Genomic DNA, 6,000 nt, shown 5'->3' with positions numbered 1-6,000 from the left:
ATAAACCAATAAAGTGATTGCTTAGCATATGGCTGAATGTCAAGGGCAATATAAATGCTTAATTTCATTTATTTAACAGTAGTTGGGTGGCCACGTGAATGTTGCTTTGGAAACCATAACTCCTGAATTCCCTGACACTTGTCTATGCTTTAAATGAAGCTTTACATTTAAGTCCTTTTTTCTTCTTTTTTTAATGTTGGAAAAGTAACAAGAAGGATCAGAGCTTGATCTCTATCTCAGCCATTTTAAAAAGAAACTGTATGAGATGCCATCATTCCCTATTCACAGCACCTATTTTCCAGTTCTACCACCTCATCCCTCCCTTTTGTTTTCTCCCAAGGTCATGTCTCCCATCCATCCATCCATCCATCCATCCATCCATAATCTATTCATCCAGAAAGACTCATTCCCAAAACCTGAGCTGGATGGGCCAAATTGAGTAGATCAGAAATATTGACTAAAACAATGCAGTGTTTCTTTGGGTGATGGAAATGTGATGGCAGGTGTTGTATAGCTAGGGGGATTAAAGGCAGGTGAAAAAGGCAATGTTTGGGGCAATGATGGTGGAGGCTTTGCAAATTCAGTGGAGTACCAGAATCTTCCCCTGTTGGTTCCTGGGCTTCCACAAGTGGCAACACACAGCTGAGAGACACAATATATAGTATGGGCAACAATAACACTATTTAGAAAAATTGGACTTGATTTTAAGCCCTCATTGGAGGAATTCCTGGGATCCTATGCCCCTGCTGTAAGCCCCTCTCTCCCCTGAGCAGTTAGGTGGCTTTCCTCTTCACCAGGGCATTGGACAATCTTTCCTGAGCTGGGTGAGCTTCTCTGCCCATCACCCCTGTTCCTGACACTCCTGCAGCCTAATCTTGGTCACTCCAGCACCAGCTGAGGCATGTGGCTTAGGTGGAGACAGCCCACCTTCTTCTCCTAGCCATAGTGACCTTATTCTGGCAGTTCCTTACAGAGATCACAACTTTTCAATTAAGCACACATTCTCAGGGTTGTTTATATCATTGTTTTTTAAATGGCTCTTCTATTGCTAACGGTGATTAACTAGTGCCTTTTGATGCTCTTCCCAGTGTTGGGGTTCACTCTCCCAAGATTCTTTGATCTGACTTGAAGATAGACCCTTTGGGTTTGGAACTGGACACTGGAATTCCTGAAATGAGCATGCAGATTAACTCTAGGACTTTTAATTCAAAGGGAAAGGAAAATTGTGTTATTCTGGTTGTATCTTTTCTAAAACAAACACATTATTGTTCTCCCTGCCCCTACTTTATTTTTTTTAAATTGTTGTTAAACACTTTTTCCATCTCTCTTGCCCAGCTCACAGGACTGGAAGTCATCCTTGACTCCTCCAGTTCTCTCCTCACACCTATTTATTCCACAGCCTAGCTGACTGAGTGCTGCTAATTCTGAAATTGATCCTTCATTATTATTCCCTCCTTTACCTCCCTCATCACTTGTAAAAACAGCTTTATTGGGTTATATTTTACATGTGGTAAAATTCACATAATGCAAGTACACAGTTCAATATTTTTTGATGAATGTACAGAGTGAAGTACCCATCATCATAAATCAGTTTCAGAACATTATCATCCCCTTAATTAAATTAGTGGTCTCTCATTTCTGATTTTATTCACTTAGAGTAATGCTTTTAAGGTGCATCCATTATTGCAGCATATACAATTCTTTGTTCCTTTTTATTACCAAGTAATATTCTATTGTATGGATATGTCATTCAAACAATGAAAGGGCTGAGGGCTATTGGGATTGTTTCAATTTTTGGCTATTATGAATAATGCTGTCAGGATTTTTTTGCATGGAAATCTTTGTGTGAACACAGATTTGTGATTTTGATTCTCTTAGGGTAGACACTTAGTGGAAATGATGGGAGGTGTAATAATCTTACATTTAACTTTTTGAGAAACTATCAAAATATTTCTCAAAGTGGCTATATCATTTTACACTTCCACCAGCAATGTATGAATGTTCTCCTTTCTCCACATCCTCAACAGCCTTTATTTTTTGTCATGGAGAGTTTGAATGATATTTCACTGTGGCTTTAATTTTTCATTTTCCTAGTGACATGCTGAGCAGCATCCCATGGATCAGTTGTTGGATCACATCTTTTGCCCACTTTTTAAAAACAATTTTTTAGTTAGAGATGGACATAATGTCTTTATTTTATGTTATTTAATTTTATGTGGTGCTGAGGATTGAACCCAGTATCTCACTTATACATGGCAAATGCTCCACCACTGAGCAATGACCCCAGCTCCCTTTTGCCCACCTTTGATGTTTTCTAATAATTGAATTGTAATGCCATTTCTCCATCTCTTTCTACCTTCTAACTAGTATGCTCACCTCAACCCTTTTATAAACTGCTACCAAATCAATGTGAACACATAGCTTTGGTGACAACCCTCATACTCTAAACCCCTCAGTGTTTTCCCCATTGCCTAAAGTTCAGACTCCTAACTTAATATTTGAAATTATGTGATGTGGCTCCATACTCCTACAGACACTGAAAAATGGCTCATGTGTGACCTCCCTGTTGTTTTCTTCAGGACAGACTGTTTCTTCCCCATGCCTTCCTCAGTTTCCCAGCCAGCCATTCTGCAAGGCTCAGCACAAAGCCACTTTCCCTAGAGGTTCTGCCCTGATTTCCTCCTCTGGAAATCTCTTGCTATCACTCTGACCTTTCCTAACTCTGTATTTTTCTTTTGTCCTACTTACCTGTTTGCTGATCAGTAAATGGTTTGCTGTTTTTAGACTTTTTAAATATAAATGTTTCCAGGCACCCCCTCCACTTGCCCAGAAGGATACTCTAGTTCAAAATTTATTTGAATGGTCATCAATTAGATATGTAGAGGTTTTATTTTATTCTGTGTCTTGGACTTCTGCAGTTTGGTGTGTGTGTGTGTGGGGGGGGTGTGTGTGCGCAAGTAACTGAACCTCACGGGCACTCTGCCACTTAACTACATCCTTATGATTTTTATTTTGTGATAGGGTCTCACTAAGTTGCCAGGCTGGCCTCAAATTTGGAATCCTCCTCTCTCAGCCTCCTGAGCAGGTGGTATAATGGGCTTTCACCACCTAACTCAGATTTCAAGTGTCCCACCTGCCACCCACATGCTGCACCTGTAATCCCAAGGCCATAGTCTCTGTTTGGGGACCAAGGAAAAGTTTGTGTTTGTCCCTGGCACTCTCCCTGCTGCATCTGTGTCTCTGGGCAAGTTCCTCTAGAGCACTCCAGATTCCATCTCGTATAGTCCTAACTCCAAATTTAGGAAGTTATAGAGTGTTATTGGCTTTTTCCTTTGGAAAATAAATTTAAATATATTTATTATAAAATGCTTATTTTAACCATCGTTTGTTAACCAGATTCCTTTTTTGTCCCTGGCTTTCGCTAGGCATAAAAGCATGTGTGTTTGTGCATGTATGTATTATATGTGCAAGTGTGAGTATCTGAATGTGCCTGGCCACAAATGCCCCGTGAGTGGCATGCACATCCTTTGTACTCACACTCCTTATTTTCCCTTTCCAAATAACCAAAACTTACTTGAATTTCTTTTTTTTAATTTTAATAAGCTTTTTCTATAATATTAAATGTCTTACAGTATACAGGTAGACACTCCCCCCAGTTGCTATACTCTTTAATAATTTTTATGTTTTTGTTAGTGTATTGCAGTTATATATAATAGTATGGCTCATTTTGATATAATCATAAATGCATATAGAATCATTTGTTCTTTTCACTCCCTAGTACTTCCCCTTTCCTTTCCTTCCTCCCACTTCCTGATCCTCTTCCTCTCTTCTACTAGTCTTACTTCTATTTATTGTTTTTGTAATTGGTGCATTCAATACATTAAAGTGGAATTCACTGTGGTATATTCATACATGCATACAGCATTAATTGATCAATTTCATTTTGAAGTTGTTTCCCTTATCCTCCCTTCCCTCAGCCCCTTCCTCTACTCTATTGTTCAACTTTTTACTTTCATCTCTCTCCTTCACCCCTACTTTTTCCCCTTATTTCTTTCTAGCTTTTGCAAGTAAGAGAAAACATTCCTTGACTTTCTGAGTCTAGCTTATTTTACTTGGCATCATGTTCTCAAATTCCACCATTTACCAGCATATGACATAATTTCATTCTTCTTCATGGCTGAGCAAAACTCCATCATGTGTATATTCCGCATTAAAAAATAACCCATTCATGTGTTAATGGACACCTAGGCTGGTTCTATAATGTGGCTATTGTGAATTGTACTACTAGAAGCATTGGTATGCATTCATCACAATAGTATGCTGATTTTAGTTCCTTTGGATAAATATCAAGAGGTGGGACTGCAGGATTACATGATAATAATTCCTTTCCTAGCCTCTTGAGAGCTCTCCATATTGATTTCCAAAGTGATTGTACTTATATACAGTCCCAGCAACAATGTTAAAGTGTACCTTTAAAATCCTCAATCCTCACCAGCAATTTTTGCTTGTATTCTTTGATGAATGCCATTCTAACTAGACTGAGATAAAATTTCAATGTAGTTTTAATTTGCATTTCCCTATCTACTAACGATGTAGAATTTTTTCATATGTTTTTTGACCACTTATGTTTTTGCTTTTGAGAAATGTTTGCTTTATTTGTTTATTTATTGATTGGATTTTTTTGTGTTAAGTTTTTTGAGTTCTTTGTATATTCTGGGTATTAATCCCTTGTCAGGAGACTAGCTAGCAAAGATTTTCTCCCATTTTGCAGGCTCTTTCTTCACATTCTTACTTGTTTATTTTGCTGTGCAGAAGCCTTTTAATTTGATGCCATCCCACTTATTGATTCTTGGTTTTAGTTTTTGAGATTTAGCAGTCTTATTAAGGAAGTTGGTGCTGGTGCCAATATGTCTGAGGGTGGAGCTTTGTTTTCTTCTCGAAGTTGCAGTGTTTCTGTTCTAATTCCTAGGTTTTTGGTCCACTTTAGGTTGATTTGTGCATGGTAAGAGACAGAGATCTTGTTTCATTACACACTTACTATTTTGATGTTAAACTCCAGTCTTTATTTTTTCTTGATGCATATGCAATTTTCTTCTGGCTGTACTATGTATACCTCTGATTTTTTAAACCTTACACTAGTATCTCATCAAATCTTCCCATTGTATCATCCTTTTATGAAAACATTTTCAGGGCTGCATGGTATTCCACTGTCTGATTAGATTGTTAAGTTATTAAAGCCATCTCCTCCTGAGCCACATGCAGGTTGTTTTTCTTCCTTTGTTATTATAAATAGTGAACCATTAGGATATTGTGATCTTTTTTCCAAGCAGGTTATTTTCTGGGATATGTGGCAGCATGGCTCCAGGTTGTCCTAATGTTAGCAGGCTGAGCACTTGTTGTCCGATCTACACTCTCCTATTTTATTTATTTATTTTGGTACCAGGGATCAAAGCCCAGGGTACTTAACCACTGAGCCACATCCCCATCCTTTTATATTTTTAGAAATTTTAAAATTTGAGATAGGGTCTTGATAAGTTGCTTAGGGCCTCACTAAGTTGCTGAGGCTTTGAATTTGTGATCCTCCTGACTCAGCCTCCTGAGTTGCTGGGATTACAGGCCTGCTCCACCATGCCCAGCTTGACCTTAACTCTTTAAAATTACTGAAATAAAAAAAAAATCACTACTTTGGCCACATGAATTTGGTTCACATGCTTTCTCTTTCTATGCCTTTATCTTCTTAATTGTCAATTTGGGGCTGCAATCAAGACTTAGAATTGGGACTGGGCATGTGGCTCAGGGGTAGAGATCCTGCCTAACATGCATGAAGCCCTGCATTCCATTCCTAGCATCTCTCTCTCTCTCTCTCTCTCTCTCTCTCTCTCTCTCTCTCACACACACACACACACACACACACACACACACACACCACACAACTTGGAATTTAGCAGAATAAATTTATAAGCAGAATTATTTATAAGAAAAAAATGATTAACAACTGAA

This window comes from Spermophilus citellus, assembly GCF_964194105.1.
Source record: "Spermophilus citellus genome assembly, contig: SCAFFOLD_91, whole genome shotgun sequence".
Lineage (NCBI taxonomy): Eukaryota > Metazoa > Chordata > Mammalia > Rodentia > Sciuridae > Spermophilus > Spermophilus citellus.
The sequence above is the reverse complement of the archived record's forward strand: the minus strand, read 5'-3'. Positions refer to the sequence as shown.